The following is a 26,445-nucleotide window of genomic DNA, read 5'->3' as shown; positions in this document are numbered from 1 at the left end:
GGGGGGAGCTAATAAACGTGGAAGGCTTCACAGAAGACCTGGCATTTGAGCTTAAGGGTTCGAGTTCACTAGGACAGGAATTCCAGCAGAAACCAGCCTGTGTAAAACTCTGATCAACGCAGCGGTTCTCAAACATATGCCTAAGAATCACTGGAGAGGTCTGTGTAAAATACAGATTCTAGGGCTACACTCCCGGGAAACTTCTGGTTCAGTAGGTGAGTGGCACCTATTTAAACAAGCTCCACAGGACCACACTGTGTTCCCACTGACATGGAAGGGGTGGTGGGGGCGGAGGATGAGCCGAGAAAGAGCTTTGCCCATGGGATCCTGGGTCTCCGAAGGACGTGACACTATCACAATAAAAACAACTCCATTTTGCGTCGCGCTTTCAGGGTACCAGACACTTTCACGTTCCTTACTTTGTCGGAGCCCGCGACAACTCTGTGCGGTAGAAACTATGAACCTCATTTCACAGGGGAGAAAACTGAGGCTCAGAGCAGGGAGACGATTTGCTCAAGGTCACAGAGCGAGAGGTAGCAGGACAGAGACTGAAATCCAAACGACCACATTCCTGCTTAGAGACTTCGGCAACGAAAACAGGCCGCGAGTGGGTGGGGCTCAAGTCCTCCCTCCGGGCAGGTTCCAAAATGGTGGGGGCAGTGGCGTCAGCAACGCTCCCGCCCCTTCCGTCCACCTCCCTCCTTCTTCCCCAGGCCACCCAGGCGGGGGGAGGGGATGGAACGGAGGTACCCACGTGATGCCGACAACCTGGCGCGTGACGTAAGGCGGCGGGCGCAGCGCTCGCGTTGCCTTATGGGAAGCGTAGTTTAGCCTACCGTCAAGTTGGCAAGGCGGGACGGGCTTAGGACTACATTTCCCAGGAGGCAGCGGGGCGACGCCGCCGCCGCCGCCGTCGGAGAGCGGGGACGCGGGGCGCGCTGTCGGGCGGGGGCGAGGTTCGGGCCGGTTGTGCCGTTGCGAGGCTGCGGCTGCGATCGCTGCGGTGGGCCCAGGTGAGTGAGGGCCTGTGATGGGAATTAGGGCAGCTCAGGAGGATCCAGTCGTTTCATCTTTTACCTTTTCTCCGCGGCGGCTGGGTCAGGGTGCCCGGGCAGGCCCAGCACGGAGCCGCTCCCCCGCGCCTGCCTCCTGGCCTCTTCTGAGCGGGCCCTGCTCGCTCCGGCTCCTCCCCCTCCCCGCCCTTCAGGGCTTCCCCTCGCTCCGGCCTAGTCCCGACGCTCAGAGCCGCCTTTTCTCCCGAGCAGGTCCTACCCTTCTTTCTCCTCCTTGCAAGCTGCCAGGGAGAGGCCTGCACCACTTGCATGTCCTCCTTTAGTCATATGAACCCCATTATTTGGATTTCTCCTTTTCCCGGAACTCTTGGGTGCCCTTCCCCCCCACCTAGTCTCAATTGGCCTCGTTCTGTCTTCTCCTAGAGCGCATGTGGCTGGCACTCAGTAAATGTTAGTGCCGCTTCGGATCTTTCCTAGTTTGTGGCCAGCAGAGGCATAGTCCAAATTTATCTGCTTTTATTTCAGTCTCTCGGGCTAAAGGTGAGGCCGACTTGCATTCCCATAGTAATCGGCGTGTTTCTGCTTATGAGGCAGTGTCCTTTGCCTCTCTTCCCAACTAATCAACTTTTATCAGCTATTGTTTTTGTCCTCCGAAATGTTAAGGGTGGAGCACAGCAGAAGCTGGCGAGTAGCGCTGGTGCCAAGAGTTGGAAGCCATCAGTGTTAGTACACTGTTTACGGGGAGGTTGTTAATTGGATTGAAGGAAAAGCCTCTGAGAGTATGGTAGAGCATGGCGAGAGAGAGCCAGTGAAGCTTCTGGTGGCAGCAAATAGAAAGATCCTGGAGCCGGCTTGCCTGGGTTCGCATCTTGGCCCTGCTAACTTTTGATTTTAGGTGAAGGGGCGTCAACTTCCAGGTGCCTCAGTTTCCTTATCTGCAAAATAGCGGTGAGTAACAATGACCACTTTACAGGGTTATTGTGAAGATTAAATGAGATTAAACTGAAAATTGTTTGGCTCATTACCTGACATGTATTGAAAATTATTATCGTGGTCATCATTTATAGGATTTCTAGATTGTGGGCCTAGAGTGGAAAGGCCTGTATCACACCATCATTTGCCTTCCCTTCAGATGGCCCTCCCTTTTTTGTTTGTGGAAATACTAACTGTTGTAGTTTGTCCTGTTATCTAGATAGTCTGATGGGTGTATCATTATGTAGAAGCCAGTTAAGGAGCCGAAAACGACTGCTGCCATGAGTAACTAGTCGTGCAAATCGGGCTTAGTTTGTTTTTTGCTGGGAAATGTGTTTTGTGAACTAGTGTACACACTTTAGCAATATCGAAAACAGTTTTTTTCTGCAGCCCTTTAGACTTGATTGTATTTTGTAGAAGAGGCGAATTGAAGTTTCCGTAACAGACTGTTTAACTAAAACCTTTTATGTCAATACAGCTCCAGCTCGGTTTTTTAAACTTTTTAGCACAAGTGAAAGAGCTCCGGTTTTGGTGACTGGGATTTTTAGTCTGCAATCGAGGCAGAGTCCTATCCTGGCAGTGGTGGTAGTAATAGTAGCAGCAGCAGTCATAGTAGGAATTCTTGACTATATTCCTTTGATACCAGGTACAGGTACTTTTTGAATTTGGTTTAGCCAGTGAAGTTATGGATTGTAAAAGGGGTGGCCTCTTTTCTACTGAGCAGTTGGTGGGAGGAAGCTTGGAGTATTTCCGAGGTTAGCAACGGGGAGAGATGTGGCTGACTAAGAGAGAGCATAAGACGTATGATTGGTTGATTGATTGATTGATTTTTTTTGAGGAAGATTAGCCCTGAGCTAACATCTGCAGCCAATCCTCCTCATTTTTTGCTGAGGAAGACTGTCTCTGAGCTAACATCTGTGCCCATCTGCCTCTACTTTATATGTGGGATACCTGCCACAGCAGGGCCTGCCAAGCAGTGCCATGTCCGCACCCGAAATCTGAACTGGTGAACCCCGGACCGCCGAAGCGGAACATGCGAACTTAACCACTGGGCCGCTGGGGCCGGCCCCACGATTTCTTTATTTTCTTTCTTTCTTTCTTTCTTTATTTTTGAGGAAGATTAGCCCTGAGCTGACATCTGCTGCCAGTCCTCCTCTTTTTGCTGAGGAAGACTGGTCCTGAGCTAACATCTGTGCCCATCTGCCTCTACTTTATATGTGAGATGCCTACCACAGCATGGCTTGCCAAGCGGTTGCATGTCCTCACCTGGGATCCGCACCTGGGATCCAAACCGGTGAACTCCGGGCCGACAAAGCGGAATGTACGCGCTTAACTGCTGCGCCACCGGACCAGCCCTGATTTCTTTATTTTTTAGAATGCATAGTCTTAACCGCTCAGAATCTTAAGGTGCTAGCCTGTTTCCCTTGGGCATGGTGACATCCTGGATTGAAAGAAGTGCGGTTAATGCTAGTCTCTCACATACTAGATTTTGTTGATTTGCTTCACACACTTATTTTGTAAACATCTAAGATTAATTCCGTATTTAACTGATTGAGTGATTGATTCAGCAAATAGTGCCTAAGAACCTACCAGCTGCAGGCCCCTGTCCTAGGTTCTGGGAATACATGGGGGTTTGGACCAGAAGGGGCTCTTGCCATTTGGGAACTTACAGTATAGTGGGAGAAGACACCACAGGTAAGTAAGTAAATTACACATTGAGAAAAGTGACGTGAAGGTATTGAGCAAGGGACTCGGGTGGACACTAAAAAGGGAGAGGCCTGAGGGTGGTCAGACTTGTTCTTTTTGTTGAGAGTGAGGAGACCATTTTGTAGGGCATCAAGGAGACAGCATTCCAGGTGGAGGGAACCCCAAGTGCCAACACTAGAAGATGGGAAGAATTTAGTGTGCTTTTAGAACTGAAAAGAGGCCAAGTGTGGCCGACACATAATGAGGAGAGTGGTTAAAGACGAGATTGAGAGGTGAGGTTGTTCCCCGAAGCCATTGAAGCCTTCTCATGGGTGGGAGGGGTTGCCGTCTGATTTATATTTTGAAGTCACTTTTGGATAGAGCTGGCCCAATGGCATGGCAGTTAAGTTCGCGGGGTCCACTGGGTTCGGATCCCAGGTGTGGATCTAGCACCGCTTATCAAGCCATGCTGTGGTAGGCGTCCCACATATAAAGCAGAGGAAGATGGGCACGGATGTTAGCTCAGGGCCAGTCTTCCTCAGCAAAAAGAGGAGGATTGGCAGCAGATGTTAGGTCAGGGCCAATCTTCCTCCCCCCCAAAAAAAATCACTTTTGCAGAGGTGTGGAAAATGGATTATGGGGGATATGAATTAAGAGGCTATTGTACTAGTCCAGGATGAAGATGGTAGTTGTCTGAAGTAGATTGAGGGAGTGGAGCTGAAGAAGCGGAGGGTTTGGAGATTACGTAGGTTTAATATTCTCTAGAGCAGTATGTTCTTAATCTATGGTCGGTGGACTACAAGGGACCCACGAACTCTAAAATTTTTGTGAGGAAGTCTGTTTTCTCAAGGAAAGGGTTGTTACCTTCCATCATATTCATTAGAATCTCAGAGTTAAGAACCACTGCTCTAGAGTTTGTAATGTAGGTTTATGGCCCATAAAAAAGTAATTGTCCACCACATACCAGGAGAGTAAGAGTCATGGGTACTCTTTCTAAAAGATTGACTTAATCTTTCAAGGGAACTCCTCTTTTTTTTTTTTTAAATCAAGGTTAAATGCCATGCCCTAGAAATCATCTTTTAGTTTCTTTTGTCTGGAAGTTAAGGGCTGATGGACATTCTAAGAAAGCTGGACATTAGTGAACCAGTTTAACAAAAACCCAGTTCCTATTGTTTTCTTTTCTTCCATTGGGTTTTGTTTACTGTTCCTATTTTAGTGGTAGAAATGGAGCACCCTAGTGTGTAAAGAGCAAGATAATTTTCTTCTTGCTTTCCTTCAGTTATGGGTTTCAGATGTATGTTCGTGTATCTGGTGGTGTATTTTCAGATGATAGCGTGTCACTGGAACCAGAGGGTGTGCTTTCTACCCCAAAGCTGAGAGTTCTGCTGAAACAACCAAGTTTTTTTTTTTGTGGCAGAGGTTGAAACTGAAGGCTCATGGACTAGATCCAGTCTGCATATGTGTTTTGTTTGGCTCACACAGAGTTGTAAAATTGGAGTTAGTTGTCAACATTAAAAAACAGGGAGATTCCGTGTAAAAATTTGGATTCAGGCTGCTTTTGAAAAATCCGATCTGGCAGCCGTGGACCTGTGTGTCTGCTCTGCCGCAGCCATCTTCTCTGGTTGGGCATGTCTTCTCCAGTGTGACCCACCTCACCACAGCCTGACGCGTGTCCCTGACGTGGAGCAGGGTGTGTGTTGGTGTTTACTATTTTATGCCTTTATATTACTTGTCTGTTGTAGGCGTTTTCATTTGTTCCCCTGTTCTAGAGACATGATACAGGTCTCTAATGTCCCCACTTAAAGTCATCTGGCTGTCTTTTTTTTTTTTCCTTGAGTTTATTTTTTTTCCTTTTTCTCCCCAAAGCCCCCCAGTACATAGTTGTATATTCTTAGTTGTGGGTCCTTCTAGTTGTGGCATGTGGGACGCCGCCTCAGCGTGGCTGGATGAGCGGTGCCATGTCCACGCCCAGGATTCGAACCAACGAAACACTGGGCCGCCTGCATCGGAGCGCACGAAGTTAACCATTCGGCCACGGGGCTGGCTCCTCATCTGGCTGTCTTAATGTTACATCACCATTTAAAAATTTTTTTCTGTCTTGGTGCCTTATTTTTTTCGTTTGTTTCTTTTAAACAAAAGGAAATTTTAGTTAACTTTAGAAGAGGAAGACGAAGCAGTGAGAGGGAAAAAACCTCAAAACAGTGAATTATTTTGTTTCCAAACTGAAGAAACCCAAGGGCTTTTAGAAAGTATGAAGGCATCGATCTGACCCCTGCCCAGGCTTTTTAGCTGGCGTATTTTCAGTGTTCTCATTTTTGTTCTGCCTGATTTGCTTTTTAGCATCTGGAATGTTGTGACTGTGTAGCTTGGCTTGTTTCAGAAGATAGAAGGCCAAGCAAAGAGACATTGCTGAATGTCTAATTAGAAGGCTTTGGGCTCCTGGCCCGAGGCCTAAGAACTAAAGTGGATTTTTGTTTGTTTTTTAATAATATGTCTCTGTGAAACCCATTGCTTTGCTTTCAGTAATTGTGTGTTTTTTTTTTTTTTTAGAGATTTTATTTTTTTCCTTATTCTCCCCAAAGCCCCCCGGTACATAGTTGTGTATTCTTTGTTGTGGGTCCTTCTAGTTGTGGCATGTGGGACGCTGCCTCAGCGTGATTTGATGAGCAGTGCCATGTCCGCGCCCAGGATTCGAACCAACGAAACACTGGGCCGCCTGCAGCAGAGCGCGCGGACTTAACCACTCGGCCACGGGGCCAGCCCCTCAGTAATTCTGTGTTTTTTTTGAGGGGTTAATAACTCAGTTTTCTTTTTCTCTACTTTAATAAAAAGGGCAGGATAAATAAAGCATTGATGGAGGAAGCCATAGAGGTGAGACCGCTTTGTAAAGTTACCCGGGAGATTGCTTCTCTGCAGAGCTCTCCCTTCCATGAGGGCTTCCCAGAAGATGGTCCCAGAGTATCTAAAGGATGTGCCCTAGAGTCTTGACTAATACTTTTGGCTACCAGACTATGGGCTATCAGAAAAAGTCTTTAAAAATGAAGGTTGAGGAAGTTGGTCAGGTGCCAGAGTGGGGTTGCTCACTACGAAAAGAGAGTCAGGTAAATTTTTTTTTCGAGGAAGATTAGCCCTGAGCTAACGGCTGCCAATCCTCCTGTTTTTGCTGAGGAAGACTGGCCCTGAGCTAACATCCGTGCCCATCTTCCTCTGCTTTATATGTGGGACGCCTACCACAGCATGGCTTGCCAAGCGGTGTCATGTCCACACCTGGGATCCGAACCGGCGAACCCCAGGCCGCTGAAGGGGAACGTGTGAACTTAACCGCTGCGCCACCGGGCTGGCCTCTATGTTATTTATTTTTAATCTGTTATGTCTTCACCTCTTTAGAGAGTAAAGCAGGGATTTGTTTGATTCAGTGCTTAATCCCCACACCTAGGACATTCTCTGTCACATAGAAGAGACTCAGTAAATATTGAAAGAAAGGATGAAAGAATGTGGGAATAAATAGGTGGCTGGCTGGGTGGCAGTGTTTTTAAGTGCTCCCACTATGAAGTCCTAGTTTACTTAGATTCTCTTAAGCTCCCAGCTGAAAATTTGTGTGGTGGGTGAGGAGATTGCAAAGGGACAAGAGGGTCCTTTCTGGAGTGATGGAAATACTCTTGTGTTTTCGTTGAGGTGGTGTTTACACAGTGTATTTTGTCAAAAGTTACTGAACTGTATTCTTAAAGTGTGTGTATCTCTGGTGAATTATAAAGTGGATTTATAAAAATTTGTATTCAAAACCCATCCTTTAAAGATCATTCTGTAAAACTGAGGTAACTCTCTACATAGGTTGTGGTTGTTTTCCTTGAATTTTTAGTAAGTTTTGCCAAGTGTCAATTGGACAGGAGATTCTAAAATACTCTGTTTGGAGTGTGGAGGTGCCTCGAGAGCTACTGAGGGCAAGAGGCGAGCTGGCAGGGCTGTGAGCAGCCCACCCTCCATCTCAGTCAGAGCAGGTCCGCATTGAGAATTTGTACTTTGGGGTGCTGCTTAACTTTTCATTTTTAAAAAGATAAAAAACCGTTCGGTTCCCTAAGGCCTTCCCACCCCTACCCCAGGGTTTAGTTAAGCAAGACACAGCCTATAAAACCCTTGGTGGGGGCAGATAGTTGTCTTCAGTTTTGTTCCCCCCACCCCTACAGACAGATGCTTGATGAAAAAGTTCAGACATTGCAGAAATACGTAATGTAGAAAGTAAAAGTTTCCTATACTGCCATCTCTTTAGGCCAGCATTAACAATTTGGGTATATACAAGAGATTTCTCCTGTTTTGGTGTGTTGTACGTGTGATTTGTGTTTTTCCTTTCAGGCTGGGTGAAGATATTTCTGATAGTGAAGTCATACAGTAAGGAACCATGGAGGAAGTAGAGATAAACCTCTGGTTTATTGTGAAAGCTTAATACTTAAAACCTTGTTTCAGAACAGCTTAGGTTGTAACAGTGTATTGTTTGTGATAGTCCTCTTCTTTTCCTGGAAAATTTAGAAGGTAATAGGTTGATTCTTGGGTTAACGGTGAATGCTTTATCTTTGTTTGGAGAATAGAACTTAGCCTGCTTTTTCTTTTCTCTTATTTCTGATTCAGGCTTATTAGTCACTTACATATGTTTTTGCTGGACATTTTACCTTCAACTATGAATTGTTTCACCATCAGCCTGCCAGGGGGGATAAAAGTGGCCTTGACTGTAGTGCTGTATTGAATGACAATAGCATGTTGTCAGGAAGAGAATGTATTTAATGGATTGTTATCTTCCTTTTCTGTTCTGGAGGCTGCTCACTGTTAGAGGACTCATATGATGAAAGTAGTGTGATGAGGAATAGTTTCTGTCCGATTTTCGGCTGTGGTGTTCAGTTGATAGGGCGTGCTCATGGAGGTATGTGATCTGTGATACCTGGAGGGTTTTGTTTTCTCAGATGACTGTGATGGGAGGTGGAGGTCTTTGTTTCCTCATCAGAAGCTTTTTTTTTTTAAAACTGGGGCTTTGGGGCAAGTTGCTTAACTCTTCGTAGTGTCTGTTCAATTTCAAACGGATGTAGAAATCTCTATCTGCCTCCAGTAGGGTTATTGTGATGGTTAGATGATTCGTCCAGTGCCAGGGCGCATAGTAGGGATTCAACAAATTCATCTTACTATTCTTTATGGAAGAGTTGCTTGTTAGTTATTTGGAAAAGGAAGTAGTCATGTGACATTAAATCTGAAAGGACAATGAAAAACACCCAGAAGCCCTCAGCTGATAGCAGATGGAAAGTGCTGAGTGTACTGGTATTTTAAGGTTTGAGGGAAGGATGGCTTAATTATTCAATAAATAGTTCTGGAACAATTGGCTAACCGTTTGAAAATTAGATTATCTTGACGAAAATAAATCCCATATGAAAACCAGAGAGATACAGATTAAATCAACAATGAGATACCATTTTCTCCCTCAGATCTCCATAGTGACTTAAAAAAACGAGACAGTTATTGTTGGTAAGGTTGTGGGGAAAAGGACATTCTCGGTGCTGCTGGTAGCAATATAAATTGCTGCAGCTTTTCTGGGGAGCAACAGAATGCACTTTGAGGAACATACCTTAAGGAAATAATTGGACAGGTTCTTTTTTTTTTTTTTAAAGATTTTATTTTTTTCTCCCCAAAGCCCCCCAGTACATAGCTGTATATTCTTCGTTGTGGGTCCTTCTAGTTGTGGCATGTGGGATGCCACCTCAGCGTGGTTTGATGAGCGATGCCATGTCTGCGCCCAGGATTTGAACCAACGAAACACTGGGCCGCCTGCAGCAGAGCGCGCGAACTCAACCACTCAGCCACGGGGCCAGCCCCTGGACAGGTTCTTAAGGATAATCATCACACTGTTATTTGTGTTGAGAAGAATCGAAGGTAACCTAAATGTGCAACAGTAGGGAACTGCTTATGTTGTAGTACTTTCATATGGTGGAATGCTAGGCAGAAAAGAGAGATTGTAGAGTGGAGAACTATACTTGTTGACATAATGCAGAGTAAAAAAAAGTGCCCAGAACTGATGCTTTTGTCTGGCTCAGAAACCTCTGACACTCTCCATTTCCTCCTTAGTCAATGTTTATTAAGTATGTACTAAGCTTTGGATTCTTTTGGGGGAGAAAATTACCTTGGGTACGTGGTCTGTGGTCTAGATCTGCGTGGTCCAATTCAGTAGCCCATAGTCGAAGGTGGCTAGGTAAATTTAAGTGAATTAAAATTAAATATAATTTTAATTAATATAACTTTTATACTAGCCATATTTCAGGTGGTCAGTAGCAACACGTAACTGGCTGGCTACCACGTTGACAGTGAAGGAGTAGAACATTTCTGTCGTCTCAGAGTGTTCTGTTGGACGGCACTGGCCTAGATTGCTTTTTCATGTTTTTGTCAGCATCACTTCCACCTGTCGTAGGTGGGGCCTCATAGTAGGTGGTTTTCTCCCCTTTGATGACACAGAAGAGTTTTGAACTGTCCTTTGGTGACATTTATGTATCTCCATTTTCATGCTGTTTAAACTCTCTTTACCTCTTAGCCCACAATGGGTTTGCTCAGAGGGCAGAGAGAATGCTGTTATCTCTGTGGCCAAAGTGAAGAACGTGGGGACAATTTTGCTAAACTTACCTCTGCATTAGAATTTTCTTTTAACTTAGTAGAGTTTCTGTTCTCCATTTTAAAAACAACTGAGTGGGAACTGGGGTTTATATTGTTGGAAGGACTGTTTGAATTTTCCTTTTTTGGGGAAATGAGGCATTAAATACTTACTAAATGCCTACTGAAGTGCTAGGCATTTACTAGAGTGAAAATAACGTGGTATACAGTGTCTTTACTGATTGATATACTTTTAGGGTTTAATTTCTATCCAAGTTAGTTGTTTTTTAGAAGCGGAATAATTTATTGCTTAAATCAGGGCTTCGCGTATTGTCTTCAGGATATTGGATATTTATGTTGGGTAAGCTAAATCACAATTTCTTATTTTAGAAGATTTACTGTAATAAGTTCGCCTTGAAGTTCCGTCTTCCCCGGAAGGCTCGTGTTTCCCTCATATTTCTTAGGTTAAGTGCTCTGCAGCAGGTGTATTTTAACAGGGATGACCATTTCTTTGGTTTCTTTTTTCCTCCAGCGTTGTGTTATGAAAGATTTCAGGCATACAGAGGAGTTGAAAGAACTGTGCGGCGAGCACCCGTATGCCCGTCACCGAGGTTCTACGTTTGTTAGCATTCTGCTGTATGTGCTTTATAACATATCTTTTAAACTCATCATCCATCTTTTTCCCCCCAGTTTTTTTTATTGTGGCAAAATACACATAAAATTTACCATGTTAGTAATTTTTAAGTGTACAATTCATTGGTATTAAATACATTCATTTTGTCATGCAACCATTACCACCCATCCATCTCCAGAACTCTTTTCATCTTGAAAAACTGAAGCTCTGCCCATTAAACAATAACTCAGCATTCTCCCCTCCCCCAAGTCTCTAACGACCACCATTCTCCTTTCTGTCTCTAAGATTTTCACTACTCTAAATACAGCATATAAGTGGAATCATACAGTGTTTGTCTATTTGTGACTGGCTTATTTCACACAGCATAATGTCCTCAAGGTTCATCCATCTTGTAACCTGTCAGGATTTCCTTCCCTTTTCAGGCTGAATAATATTCCATTGTATGTGTATACCACATTTTGCTTATCCATTCATCCCTCCTTGGACACTTGGGTTGCTTCCACCTTTTAGCAACTGTGAATGATGCTGCTGTGAGTATGGGCATACAAATAGCTCTTCAAAACCCTGCTTTCAATTCTTTTGGGTATTATACGCAGGAGTGGAATTGCTGATTCTATGTTTAATTTTAATAGCCATTCTAATGGGTGTGAGGTGGTATCTCATTGTAGTTTTGGTTTACCTTTCCCTAATATTAGTGGTATTGAGTATCTTTTCATGTGCTTATGGGCCATTTGTATATCTTCTTTGGAGAGATGTCTTTTCAAGTCCTTGCCCATTTCCTGTCTTATTTTTTTTGAAGCATTTTACAGTAAGTTGCAGATATCAGTACATTTCACATCTAAACATGTCAACATGCATATCATTAGCTAGAGTTCAGTATTTGCTTATGATTCCACTTTTTGGGAGGGGAGGGGGTTAAAATTTACACACTGAAATGCGACTGTCTTTCTTTAATTTATAAGTGCTTGGATAGGTTTTGGGTGCCAGTTCTTATCTGGAATAGTTCACTTTTCACCTGGTTTAATGATGACGTTTATCTTGAGTTAGGTTCATTTTTGCCTAATTGATATTGTGACCATATAATTTATCTCTTTGAACCAAGACACTATTGAGAGAGGGGACACTGTTAATACTCTGGGACAGCAGGTGTAAACTGTCTTGAGCAAACCTGGGTGTAAGGTTAACCCCAACATAAAGAAGTACTTTTATAGACTGAGATTTCTTTCAAAGTCAGTGCTTCTTTAAGCACTTTACATATGTTCTCTCATCTAATCCTGTACTTTACGAGGTAAGTGAAGAGTCTTTTGTTTTACAAATGATAAAGCTGGGGCACAAGAGATTAATTAAGGGCGATGGATTTGAACCCAGGTCTGATTCTAAACCTCCCCTCATAGCCACTGTGCTGCTGCTCAGAGTAAGGGTACAGGGAGTAGATTGACCAATAAATTAGGACAGACTCCTTAGATGATAAAACATCTCCATTTTGTGTTGTCATGATTATTAGATCCAAAGTTAAGTTATTTAACTCCTATTCAGGAGTAATGGACTTGAATCCACCGGCTGACACGGAGGCTTTTTGATACCCCTTGCTGCAAGTAGATGTATTTCAGAATTGATGTTTGCCTAGCTTTCTGGATCTTTCCATCTCTGAAATAAAAATACTCCTTGCTTCTTTCCTTCCTTCCCTTGAGAGAATTACAGTTTATATGTTTGATACTAATATAAAGGATACATGAAAAATTATACAGTTCAGTATCCTGTGAAAGTTAAGCATAGTCATGTATTATCATTTCTTTTATTACTGACAGATTATTAATGGTTTGGATTATTAAATGGTTGGGATGTGTAAAAGTGTTGAAAATCTTGTCTCACATGAGTTTATGCACAAATGGAACCAAGACTTCTAGTCTAGTGCTGTTTCGACAGGTGAGTAAACCATTAGGTGAGCACAGTAGAAATTCTCAAATGTAATTGTTTTACACTCCATTTGAATTTAGCCATTGCAGTGAATAAACTCTTAAGAAATTGTTGTTGGACTCTGGATTCAGAAGCAATGCATCTGAAATTTACTGAATGAATGATACATAAGTGTCATATAACTGTTGAAAATGCTTTGTCATATCAGTTACGATCATTTCTTTTTATTTTTTATTTTATTTATTTATTTTTTTTGAGGAAGATTCGCCCTAACATCTGCGGCCGGTCCTCCTCTTTTTTGTTGAGGAAGACTATCCCTGAGCTAATGTCTGTGCCCATCTTTCTTTACTTTATATGTGGGACGCCTACCACAGCATGGCCTGACAAGCGGTGTGTAGCTCAGCACCTGGGATCCAAATTGGTGAATCCTACACCACTGAAGCAGAACATGTGAACTTAACTGCTGCTGCCATCGGGCTGGCCCCTTCTTTTTATTTTTTATTTTATTTTATTTTTTTTAAAGATTTTATTATTTTTCCTTTTTCTCTCCAAAGCCCCCCAGTACATAGTTGTATATTCTTTGTTGTGGGTCCTTCTAGTTGTGACATGTGGGACGCTGCCTCAGTGTGGTTTGATGAGCAGTGCCATGTCCATGCTCAGGATTCGAACCAATGAAACACTGGGCCGCCTGCAGCGGAGCGTGCGAACTTAATCACTTGTCCACGGGACCACCCCTGACCCCTTCTTTTTATTTTTGAAACATCTTCTCTTTAGAGAAGGAAACTGAAAAAAATTTTTCTTTTTAAGATTTTTTTATTTTTCCTTTTTTCCTCTCCAGAGCTCCCTGGTACATAGTTGTGTAGTTTTAGTTGTGGGTCTTTCTAGTTGTGGCATGTGGGATGCCTCCTCAGCATGGCTTGATGAGCGATGCCATGTCTGTGCCTGGGATCCAAACCGGCGAAACACCGGGCTGCTGAATCGGAGCACAGGAACTTAACCACTCGGCCGTGGGGCCGGACCCTGAAAAAATTTTTAACATGGTTAACCAAAGTGCAAGCTTCCTGACTCTGACCATTAATGTGTTGAGGTATTTGCATACAAGAGCCATGAATCTAAGTGAAAAATAAATTATTTAGTTTTGAAATTAACTATTATTATTGCTGTGGTTGTTAGGAAACTAAGATTTTACGTACTAGTCAAAAATATATGTAAGCTGCAACTTTGTGTACAATGTATGTTATTCCAGCTGGAATTTCGACCTTGCCCTCTCACTTAATCTTATTCTGATAACTAATCTTAGAGCTGCCAGTAAGAAATAGGGAGTGCTTTCTGAGGGGGAGAGGATCTTTGGTTTCCTTGTTGGGTATTAAATATCACTGCAAAGGTAAAGGGATACAGGCCTTGTCTTTTGGATTGTTCATCCGCCTGCCTTTACTCCTTTTAGTGTGTAGGAAGCCATTGTTCAGATCTAAATTGTAAGGCCTGGATACGATTTTGATGCTTGTCTCCCATCATAAAGCATTGTGAGTGCAATACTCAGCTTTTCATGTAGTATCTCTTGAATAATCTAGTTTCCTGCTGAAAATATTTCAAAACTTTTTCTTGGCTACGTTTTTGTTACAAGTTATATAGCGTTTAGTGAAAATTTTTTTTCTCACTAAGTAATTCAGAACCTGAATTGTCAGGACCTTATGTGGAGTTAGGCAAAATCCTAGGGATTTAGCACGCTCTCTTTTTTCCATTGTACAGATGCATCAGCTTAGTTTTTTGAAGGTGATTCTGAATATGGAAATATCTTAAAGGATTTGGTTTGTTGTTTGGTGATTATGTAAGCATGTTGCTGGGGGTGAGTGTCTTAATGAAGTGTAAAATACACCTCGATTCACTACTGAAACAATTTGGAAAAGTGAAATCCTCTTTTTGTTTTTTGGAGGAAAGTTAGCCCTGAGCTAACTGCTGCCAATCCTCCTCTTTTTGCTGAGGAAGACTGGCCCTGAGCTAACATCTGTGCCCACCTTCCTCTGCTTTATATGTGGGACACCTACCACAGCATGGCTTGCCTAGCGGTGCCATGTCCACACCCGGGATCCGAACCGCGAACCCCGGGCTGCCAAAGCGGAATGTGCGCACTTTACCGCTGCGCCACAGGGCCGGCCTCAAGATTCTCATTGTTGAGTCTATCCATTGTTATCCTCTCCCTTCCAACTTTTCTTGTTGTTGTTATTTTTCAAACTGCCCTTGTGGAATAAACCATGCTGTGTACTTTACATACATTAATTCATTTAATCCTTATGATAAATTTAAAAGACCAGTTTATCTACTGTTTAAAGATGAGGAAACTTAGAATTATACACCCTGGTCGAGCCTGCACAGTAGTGGAGTGAGGATTTTCATGCAAGTTGGTCATGGGTTTGCAACTCTTTCTCTTAACCACTCTGCCTCTATTCATCATACACCTTCATATGCCTTCCCTTCAATATGAGGTTGTTTCTTTGATTTGACCTTAAGAGCATTGCTTTGTGAATCCTATTTCAATCTTTAGAAGTTGTTTGCAAAAATCTGAATTAATGTGTGTGGCCAAGAAGCTTGTGAGCAACGTAGGAATACTTGTACTTTTCTGTCACTTTCATAGAGAATTATATTAGTCTTTTTTCCCTCTAGAGAGGGACTGGGAAAGGAAGTCTAAAGGTAGCAAAACCTCAGTGCTCAGCATTGTACAAACGTTTTTTTTTTCATGCTTAAAAAAAGAATGCAGGGGCTGGCCCCGTGACTGAGTGGTTAAATTCGCTCTCTCCGCTTCGGCGGCTCCGGGTTTCGCTGGTTCGGATCCTGGGTGCTGTGGGGACCTGGAATTGGCCACCCCAAGATATGTCTCTTTGGAATCAGGATTATTTGAGGCTGATTGCTTTTGATAAACTGGGACAGGGAAGGAGGCTCTGAGGAATGGAATTTGCCCTTTGTTGGGACACCTTTGCATTTGTAGGGTAAATGTCTATCTGTAGGGGGTGCCTCCCTCTCTGTACCAGGAAGAAGAAAGGAGATGGCCTTCTCTCTGGAAGCTCTTAATTAATGCCAAAGGCAAGGACTTAAATCTGCATTTTATTGTGCTAGTCTGGTAACCTCCTGTAACTAACTTCCCTCCCCCTCCCAACGCTGGCATTTCTTAAGGATTAAGCATCTTTCCTTAGGCTAGGAACTGATTGCCGAGCTCACCTGTGACTGCCCAGCTCCAGACAATCCACTTGCCTCCTGCTACGCCCACTGAGATAGCAGACCATTACCTGCTGAGTCCCTCAAGCACTGTGCCGACAGGGCAATCTTGTGACTATTGTGGGAGGGACATTTCAATCACATGTGAAACACCCCGTTTGGGGGTATATAACCACTGTCTGCACCCCACTTCTTCGGTGCCCTTCCTTCGGGAAGAAAGGCCCCGGGCCGTGGTTCCTCATAAAGCTTTGTTTAATTTTCTCTTGCTATTGTGTCTCATGTGAATTTAATTTGTTCTCCAGCCAGACGAACCCCCATTTGGGGAGAGGAAATGTCCTCCTCCCCTACAGTGCAGACATGGCACCGCTTATCAGGCCATGTTGAGGTGGTGTCCCACATGCCACAACTAGAAGGACCCACAACTAAAATATACAAGTATGTACTGGGGGGGAATTGGGGAGAAAAAGCAGGAAAAAAAATGAAGATTGGCAACAGTTGTTAGCTCAGGTGCCAATCTTTAAAAAAACACAAAACAAAACAAGAAAAAAATAAGACATGCAAAAAATTGCAAAGAATAATGCAATTAGTACCCATGTATTTCAGAGATCAATTTAATACCTATAAGAAATAAAGCTCTCCCACCGTAGCTAAATCTTTAGAATTGTTCCCCCCTTCGCCTCCAAGTACTCATCTGATTTTCGTGTTTATGATACTTACATGTCTTTCTAGACTTCTATTAAGAATGTATGTTTTCCTAAACAAAATATGCTATCGCTTTTGTGTGTTTTTAAGCTTCATATCCGTTTTTCTATTCGTACTCAGTGCTGTCAAGAATTTTTTTTCTTGTTTTTTTTTTTTGTGTGTGTGTGTGAGGAAGGTTGGTCCTGAGCTAACATCTGTTGCCAGTCCTTCTCTTTTTGCTTGAGGAAGATTTGTCACCGAGCTAACATCTGTGCCCATTTTCCTCTATTTTGTCTGGGTGGGATGCTGCCACAGTGTGGCTTGACGAGTGGTGCTAGGTCTGCACCCGGAATCTGAACCTGTGAACCCTGGGCTGCTGAAGGGGAGCATGTGAACCTAACCACTATGCAACTGGGCCGGCCCCAAGAATATTCTTGTATGTATTTTCTATAGATTTGGGAGAGATTCTGTAGTGTTTATACCTAAAAGCGGAATTGCTTGGTCATAGGATGTTCACATCTTTTTTTTTTTTTAAAGATTTTATTTTTCGTTTTTCTCCCCAAAGCCCCCTGGCACATAGTTGTATACTTATAGTTGTGGGTCTTTGTAGTTTGACATGTGGGGTGCTGCCCCAGCATGGCTTGATGAGCGGTGCCATGTCTGCGCCCAGGATCCGAACTGGCGAAACCCCGGGCCACCGAAGCGGAGTGCGTGAACTTAACCGTTCGGCCATGAGGCTGGCCCCGGCTGTTCACATGTTTATTAGACACTATCACGCTATTCTCCAGAGAGGTTAGACTAGTTGATACTCTCCATGCTGCACATCTTAACAATGCCTGATGTTGTTAGACTTTAAAATTTTTGCCATTCTTATGAGTATGAAATATTTTGTTACAGTTTTAAATTGTATTTCTCAGATTACTGGTGAAGATGAATATCTTTTCATATGTGTTTTAGCCATATAAGTTTCCTCTGTTTTGAATTGCGTGTTCTTATCCCGACTCCACTTTATTTTTTAGCATTTGTTGTCATTTAATACACAGTATAGAGTTAACTAGTTTGTATGTCTCACCCCACCACGGGGTCAAAGACTTTCTCTTTTTGTCAGTTGTATCTCTAGTGCCTAGAACAGTGCCTGGTGTATGGTAGGTGTTCAATAAATATTTATTTAATAAATCTTTTTTCACCTGAACAATTGAATTTTTGAGCACACTCCCCCCTTCTTTATTTTATGTTATGGAAGATTGGCCCTGAGCTAACATCTGTTGCCAATCTTCCTCTTTTTGCTTGAGGAAGATTGTTGCTGAGCTAACATCTGTGCCAGTCTTCTTCTGTTTTGTATGTGGGATGCCACCACAGTGTGGCTTGATGAGCAGTGTGTAGGTCTGCACCTGGGATCTGAACTTGTGAACCCTGGGCCGCTGAAACAGTGTGTGCGAACTTAACCACTACAGCACTGGACCGGCCCCCAATTTTTTGCCTTTTTATTGATTTCTAGAAGTTCTTTATATAATCTAGAATCTGGATTTTAATCCTTGGTTATATATGTTGCAAATATACTCTCCTAGTCTGTAGGTTTGTTTTGATTTTCTAAAGCATGTAGACGTATCTATCAATCTTTACCTTTCTGGTTTACACTTATATCTTCTTTGAAATCCTCTACCTTGAATTCGTACAGATATTCTCCTATGTTTTCTTCTAAAAGTTTAAAACCTTTTCACACAATATTTATTTGCTTGTGTTTTGTTTAGTCCGCTTGGAGTTTATTTTTGTTTTGGATGTGAGGTAGGAGTCTAATCTTACTTTTCCCATGTGATTTATTTTAGTATTCCTCAATATTCTGAGCCTCAAGTCTTGACTTGTTTTTGGGCTATGTATAGTGACCTTTATACCCTTTCGCCAGGGCTTAAATGTTCTTAACTTTATGCATGAGAAATTGGAAAAATGTTAATGTACTCTGAAACCAAATTTCCAGGAACTAGAAAGCAGGATTGCTAAATCAGGGATGGCATGAGTCAAACAGCTGATTAAATCTTTTAGAGGGAAAACTCTATTTACAAGAATCACTTTGACAGATGACAGTTCTCTTAGTAAATAACATGTGTGGTTATGCCAGTTTTTGTAGCAATCTATTTTCCTGGTTAAACTTATGAATGTAGGGCTGATTCTGGTAGCTGTTAGATTGCTTGTGACTGCTTCGGAAGCAAGATGCGTTTCATGAGGACCTGTGCTAGGAGTGCCTAGGTGGCCTTGGTGTTTTGCAGGAGGAGGCTTGCGTTCCCCTAATGGTGTCTGTAAATTGCTGTTGGGTTAACATCAGCTGCAAAGCAGCTGCACATTTATTTTCTAGAATTAGAACCAGAAAAGATGGACATTTTGGATAGATTTTCAGACTGCTTGTAGGATTATTTCTAGTAGTAAGTTTGGTTAAAAATAAGTTTAATTTGGCAGTACTCTGAGAAGTAGTTATTTACCTTCATGTCAAACCAGTTTCTACTTCTGACTTGTAATTTAAAAAAGAAAAAAAAAAGAAGAAAAAATCTCCAAAGATGAATGTGTTTTAGTAGATTCTCCAGCATGACTTGATCATATTTGTGGCAGAGTATTCTGGCATCAAATTCAGTCTCTTTCCTGTTTCTTGTTTACAAAAGAAAGCAAGTGTGACTCATCTAAAAGTTGGTTATCCTGGTCTGATACTCTGGGTTAAATGGGTTATTAATCAAATTACTATTTTGGGTGAAACTTTTTTGGTAAAACTAAACACTTGTGGAAGATGAACTCTGAATGTACCATCTGCTTTTGCAACTCTAAAATTAAGAGTTTTCTGTTGACTGAAATTTCCTTTCAAATAGGTCTTTAGTGAGTTACGTTTGTTCTTGTTTAACATTCCCTGGAGCTTCCAGTAGAGTACGTTTTAGCCAAATAATGAGATTATTTAGGAATGTTTTCTAAGACTGATTTCCTAAGGCACCTTAAGAACAAACTTCCCTTCGATAGTAAGTAACTGGGAAGAAAAGTGAGAAATCAGAGCCAACTGGATGAAGTTTGTGGCTTAAAGTTCTTGAACAGATAAAAGGCATGATGATGTGAAAGAACTGGGCCACCGAGAGCCGGGAGCCTTTGGGCTCCAGTATTAGCTCACTTCCTGGGCAGATCTCTTCCCTTTTTGGACTCAATTCCGTCTGCAAAACTAGGGTTGTGCTAGATAAGAGCTCTAGGACTGCTTCCAGTTCTTAATGCCCTATAACTAATTCCAGTCGTATTTGTCCAAAGTGGATATTCTCCTGGGTAGTGTTTTTGCATCTAGATTAGAGTGAATTGTGGTCTCTTAATCACAAGACTCTGCTCTTTTTTTGTTTTTATTTTTTATTTTTTTGAGGAAGATTAGCCCTGAGCTAACGGCTGCCAGTCCTCCTCTTTTTGCTGAGGAAGACTGGCCCTGAGCTAACATCCGTACCTATCTTCCTGTGCTTTATATGTGGGACGCCTACCACAGCATGGCTTGCCAAGCGGTGCCATGTCTGTCTGCACCCAGGATCCGAACTGGGGAACCCCGGGCTGCCAAAGTGGAACGTGTGCAGTCAACCGCTGTGCCACCGGGCCGGCCCCTCCGCTGTTTGATTAAAGCCAGCTATAGACCATGTGGAGGTTACATACCCTACACATGGTCTGATGATAATGAACTTTTCCTTCTCCCAGCGCTCCCAGTCCCAATTATTTTTTACAAATAACTATTTTAGTGAGGTTTAGAAGTAGATCCATAAAAGTTATAAACGTAGGCTGGAAATTGTATTCACCAGGTTCTCAGTGGAATCAGGGTAATACTGAGCAGAGAGAAACTCCTCTGTTCCGTTATAAGCACCTGGGATGGCATGGATTTTCGCATTCATCTGTGCTCTCCACACTGCTCACTGAAGGAAATCAACAATTATTTATTACTGTTATTTGAGTGCTTCCTATATTACTAGGAACCATACTATAATTTGGATGTTTTCCTCATTTAATCATTGCAGCAACTTCTGAGGTAGTGTTACTTCTGTTTGATAGATCAGGAAACTGAGGCTGAAGAATCAAAATGTTTTAAACTGCTTTTTATGTGATTCCAGAGCTTGTAATCTTTCTTGCCTCAATATGCTGTTTAGTGAAGACATTATTCATAGGGTGCACTCAGTGAATGTTAACTCAGTGAAATATTTGTAAAATGTTTAAAAAATTTTTTTGTACATTGTTTTATATCTTTGTGTTAGTATTTTTAGAAGAGAGGAATAGCCAGTCCTGATAGGCCAACTGAATCTCTTACTAATAGGACATCCTCAAGGCAAGGCAGCATATGGTTGGTGGTTGTGTTCCAACGTAAAATATTAAACCAGGGAGGGGGACTGCAAGTTGGGGAGACGGAGGGTAGAAGTTAGACAGGAGACTTCTTTTCATTATATACTCTGGTACAGTTTGAAATTTTTACTGTGCACGTATTACTAAAAAGAAAAAACTAGGTAAAAAGAATTAAACATTTCTGTTTACTCAAGCAAAGAAAAGTTTATGTTAATATTTCAAGTTCTCTGATTCTGTACATGTTTTTCTCTTTTTTTAAAACTGTGTACATATGCAACAACATGGATGAACCTTGAAGACATTATGGTAGGTGGCAAGCTAGACATAAAAGGACAAATGTTGTATGATTCCACTTACATGAGGTACCTAGAGTAGTCAAATTTATAGAGACGAAGTAGAATTGTGGTTGTGAGGAGGGGGGAAGTTACTGTTTAATGAGCGCACAGTTTCAGTTGGAAAGATGAGAAACTTCTGTAGATGGATTGGTGATGGTTCATAACAGTGTGAATGTACTTAATGCCACTGAACTGAAGTGTACACTTTAAAATGGTAAATTTTGTGTTAGGTATATTTTACTATAGTAAAAGAACATATATATGTAGCTAATATTCATTTGTCATTTAACAAACATGTTTCTAGACGCTGGGGACACAAAGAGGAATTTGATTTAGTACTCACCCTCAAGGCGCCATGTAGTAATAATGCATGACTAGTAGTTTTCAGAGAAATAGAGGGTTATGTTGTAGGGAAATGGGGTAGCTTATAACAGTTTTGTAACGTGATAAAAAGGTGATAAATTCTGGGAAAGTAGCTGTTATGATTTCCCGACAGTCTTGTCAGCTGGATGTGCTGGAGGTTTCAGCCTGAGAGCATGACTTGAAAAACCACCCGTCTAGGTAGAAAGTATCAGGTGCACAGATGGCATGTTGCTCCTGTCCTGTAAGTTGAGAACCTGGGGCACGGAATAATGGCGTCATTTACAGGGCAGATTCATTCAGCGTGGAATCGAGTATAGGCTTGGATTTGTTGCCAGAGCACACTGCTTCTTTAAGAATTTTTGAAGATATAAAAAGTGTCTTATGTTCTGAGTCTGCCATAAAGCCAAACTTTGAATTCTTGATAGAGAAGGTAATTGTTTAATAACCAAGTGACTACTCATACCCGCTGGAAGAAGTCTTGTTGGCTTTTAACCCTGTCATTTGACATTGGCCTGATTAATAATAGTATTTAGTATTTGCTATGTGGTAAGCACTGTGTCAAGTGCTTTGCACATATATTAACTTAGTCAGTTTTCATGACAACCCTGTATAGTAGGAACCAGTTTCACAGAGAGGAGACAGAGATTGAGATTTAATTAAGTAACTTATCACAGGTCTCAACAGCTACTAGCTGGTGGAGCTAGGAGTCAAACCTAGGCTGTCCAGCTTTAGAGCGTGTGCTTTCATAGTATTTATCGGGCCAGTGCTTTGGAAATTGTTTTGGGATGATTGGTTACTAATTTTATTTGCCTTACTGTAAGTTGCTGGGCAAAATTGGGGATATTGTGTAGGTACTTAAATAACAAGAGAGAACTTTTTTTATTGGCAGAATTCAAAATATAATAATTGAATACAAGTTTTGTAAGGCAGATCTGTTAGTGAGAAGAATGGAATTCTTTTTGGGGGATAACATTCCACGTCACTGGGGATGAAAGTTAGCTTTACCTATTAAAATCGATGGCAAATGTCCATCTGTTAATGCTGAAATGTGTAGTGAGACTTTACGTATGTTGTCTTTGGAACTGTCTTTTCACACAGATAAGTACTGCCAAGTGCTAGTATTAATCCATGAGCATATGATTTATTTGGAGCATATGATTCTAACTGAGCATATTCATCACTTGGAATGCATTTATAGAATTCTGTTAGATACTTGATATTTGCCTTTTAGCATGCAGATTAATCATTTCCAATCGAAGAGTAGATGGAAGCTCCTCAGTTGCACAGTTGGCTCAAGTCTGCTGAAAAGCTAATTTCCAAAGCTATTCAGTATTCAATAATAGTGTTTAAGGGTGGTGGTTCTTGTTCAGAAAAATTTCACTTTCAGCCCTGAGCTAAAAAACAACCAAAAAATTTTACTGCTGCTAAGCCATTGAACTATGCTAAGCCTATTTGATAGGGCATGTCAGGATTCACCTTATATTTCTGCCAGGAATTCACAAAACTGATGATAGTTAAGTCTATGAAAGTGAATTGAGAGCGCATGAAGGTCACTCCTGATAATACTGGCTCAGTAACACACGATGGATTAACAGTTTTTTGCAAAATACCTCCTGATGAATAGTACAGTGAATAACCAACCATATGCCTTAAATACCTTACATTTTTGCAAGTTCTCTAAATTTGTCGAACTTAGCCCTGTGTTCTCCACACATTTTTATCACCATCGTTTGTGACACATTAGCAGATTCAAGTTCGGATTGTATTGAATTGGTGTTCCACACAGATTATTCGTAGAAGCTAACTCACTCTTCAGTCACTTCAGACTCAGCATTGACTTCTCCAGTAAACAGCCCAGCAGTATCAATTATATCGCTTGAGTCATCCTCATTCTACAAAACATCCAGCCAGTACTCCTCAAAACTGTCAAGGTCATCAAAAATAAGAAAAGTCTAAGAAACCTGTCACAGCCAAGAGGAGTCTAAGGAGACACGACAACTAAATGTATATCCTAGATGAGATCCTGGAACAGAAAAAGGGCATAAGGTAAAAACTAAGGAAATCTGGATAAAGTATAAACTTTAGTTAATAAGAATGTATCAGTATTGGTTCATCAGTTGTGAGGACTGTACCGCACTAATTTAAGATGTTAACAACAGGGGGCCAGCCTGGTGGCGCAGCAGTTGAGTTCACACGTTCAGCTTCTCGGCGGCCCGGGGTTCGCGGTTCGGATCCCGGGTGCGGACGTGGCACTGCTTGGCAAAAGCCATGCTGTGGCAGGCGTCCCACGTATAAAGTAGAGGAAGATGGGCACGGATGTTAGCTCAGGGCCAGTTTTCCTCAGCAAAAAGAGGAGGATTGGTGGTAGTTAGCTCAGGGCTAATCTTCCTCAAAAAAATAAAGTTAACAGAGGAAACTGGTATGGGGGCAGGAACTCTCTGTACTATTTTCTCAGATTTTCTGTAAATCTGAAACTGTTCAACAACAAAACATTTGTATGGGGCTGGCCCCATGGCCAAGTGGTTAAGCTCACGTGCTCCGCTTCAGCGGCTGCGTGTTTCCCTGGTTCCATCCTGGGCGCAGACCTAGCACTGCTCATCAAGCCTTGCTGAAGTGGTGTCCCACACAGCGGAACAAGAAAGACCTACAGCTAGAATATACAACTATGTACTGGGGGGCTTTGGGTAGAAGAAAAAGGAAAAAAAACCCATTTGTTTAGGAAAAAGGGTAAATGATTTTGATTGGTGTTCCTTGCCTCTTGATGACTCAGCAAGGCTTGATGAGCAGTGCTAGGTCTGCGCCCAGGATGGAACCAAGGAAACACGCAGCCGCCGAAGCGGAGCACGCGAGCTTAACCACTTGGCCCTGGGGCCAGCCCCACACAAATGTTTTGTTTTTGAAGAGTTTCAGATTTACAGAAAATGTGAGAAAATAGTACAGAGAGTTCTACCCCATACCAGTTTCCTCTGTTGTTAACATCTTAAATTAGCGCGGTACATTGGTCACAACTGATGAACCAATATTAACACATTCCTAAAGTTTATACTTTATTCAGATTTTCTTGGTTTTTTTACCTTATGCCCTTTTTCTGTTCCAGGATCTCATCTAGGATATACATTTAGTTGTCATGTCTCCTTAGACTCCTCTTGGCTGTGACAGGTTTCTTAGACTTTTCTTATTTTTGATGACCTTGACAGTTTTGAGGAGTACTGGCTGGATGTTTTGTAGAATGTTCCTCAATTGGTATTTGTCTGATATTTTTCTCATGATTAGACAGGTGTTAGGGATTTTGGGGAGAAAGCCCACAGAGGTAAAGTGCCATTTTCATCATATGTCAAGGAGTGTATGCTATCAACGTGATTTATTGTTGATGTTAACCTTAGTCGCCTGGCTAGTTTCTCCAACATAAGTTACTCCCTCCCTTGCCTTCCATACTGTAGTCTATGGAAGGAAATCACTAGGCTGACTCCACTCCACTTAAGGAGTGGAGAGTTATGTTCCACCCCCTTGAAGGTGGAGTATATACATAATTTATTTGGAATTCTTCTGCAGGAGAGATTGGTCTCTTCTCATCCATTTGTTGATTTATTCAGTTGTTTATTTATATCTGTGTGGACTCATGGATATTTTATACTTTGAGTTATCCGGTACGACTATATTTTGTTCAGATTTTTCCAGTTTTGGCTAAGAACTCTCAGATGGACAGGAGTGTCCTTCATTGTGGGGTTTTTTTTTTTTTTTTTTAACACTTCCTTACTTTCTGACCTTACAAGATACTCCAGGCTCATCCTGTGTATTGCCTGCCCCACCCCTAGGATCCAGCCATTTCTCCAAGGAGCCCTGGTTTCTTTCACTGGACAATGGTATTAGAAATCAAGGTCTGGGTGCTAGGTGTGCTCTTTGCTACTGGAGTATTATTGCTTCTAGGTCTTGTAGGCTGACAAAGCAAGGAAATAGATGTGTATATGCTAACATATATTTCATATACCTATAGAAAAATATGTATACTTACAGGAAATATCTGTATATTAACATGTATTCTGTATACATATAGAAATATCTATGTTCTTGATATTTCCATATATATCCATTTGTATCTGCAGTAAGCTAAACATGAGTTCATAGTGCTGTCTCCAACTCTAATCCAGTACTGTGTGCACCATTCCAGCCTTTGCTTTTTTCTTGACTATCCTCCGATTCTCAACCGAGAAACTTGGCTCTTACCATGTTCTTATTTATTAATTCCAGTATATACGTGTAGTGATGTCAGAATTGTTAACCCATATCCCCTGGGAAACGACTTTAACAACTAGAATACGGTGGTTATGTGCAGTTCCTTTTGCTTTCACTCTTCCCTCTTCCACTCATTTTCATATTACTTAGGTCAGTACCTTTCCCCTCCACCTGCCTTGTAATTGACTACTGATGTTGCCCCCACTGACCTCCACACTGTGCCTTAAATGGGCAACATTCTCTTTAACAGTCCGCTTTTCTTTTCTTGTTTTGACATATGGATATGCACTGATGGTTTAAAAATAATATATGATATGACACTGCACAGTGCTTGAAATACTGTAGAGTTGTAACTGCCTCACCGCAGTTTGTAGCTGTGCAGAGTGGTGAGACCACTGCATCCAGTCTCTTTTGCAACAAGACTCTGCTGTTGTAGTGTGAAAGCAGCTGT

At 42.0% G+C, this 26,445-nt stretch overlaps 1 protein-coding gene across 2 annotated transcripts in view; it reads left to right on the top strand.

The window, feature by feature from the left end:
- Positions 1 to 889: 889 nt before the first annotated feature.
- THRAP3 (thyroid hormone receptor associated protein 3) overlaps positions 890 to 26,445 on the top strand; it is a 69,251-nt gene continuing 43,695 nt past the window's right edge. The window contains exon 1 of one of the 2 annotated variants that reach the window (XM_046660279.1): positions 890 to 1,013. The gene's annotated coding sequence lies outside the window, so the exon portion shown is untranslated. Of the gene's footprint in view, positions 1,014 to 1,921; positions 1,962 to 26,445 lie in introns of those variants that run through there. The other variant, XM_046660280.1, reaches the window with a different exon arrangement.

This window comes from Equus quagga, chromosome 5 (assembly GCF_021613505.1).
Source record: "Equus quagga isolate Etosha38 chromosome 5, UCLA_HA_Equagga_1.0, whole genome shotgun sequence".
In the NCBI taxonomy this organism is placed as follows: Eukaryota; Metazoa; Chordata; class Mammalia; order Perissodactyla; family Equidae; genus Equus; species Equus quagga.
This window is presented reverse-complemented; position numbering and strand designations above follow the sequence as displayed.